We start from the raw sequence: 357 nt of genomic DNA, 5'->3' as shown, positions 1-357 counted from the left end.
CAAAATGATTAATAGATGCACGCACAATTATCCATGTACTGCATACATTTTATGCATTTATCTTAGTAACCACAAACAAGTGCCTTTCAATTTGAGTGTGTGGAAGTCGGGATTAAAATACCTCAAGCGTGTGACGGAAATGTTACGCCCCTAACATACTGTGTTTCCATCATACAGTCTATGATTTCCATGTGTCCCGCGTGACGAGACAAAACTTATATTAGTAACAGAAAAGGTGCGTCTCATTTCGCTCCCGATATCGTTAATCAGTACATCGTTCAAGTGCTGGAAAGAAGTGTGTGTGTGTGTGTGAGTGAGTGAGAGAGTATGTATGTGTGTGTGTGTGTGTGTGTGTGT

Source organism: Sinocyclocheilus rhinocerous, unplaced genomic scaffold (genome assembly GCF_001515625.1).
Source record: "Sinocyclocheilus rhinocerous isolate Xijiao unplaced genomic scaffold, SAMN03320098_v1.1 scaffold723, whole genome shotgun sequence".
In the NCBI taxonomy this organism is placed as follows: Eukaryota; Metazoa; Chordata; class Actinopteri; order Cypriniformes; family Cyprinidae; genus Sinocyclocheilus; species Sinocyclocheilus rhinocerous.
This window is presented reverse-complemented; position numbering follows the sequence as displayed.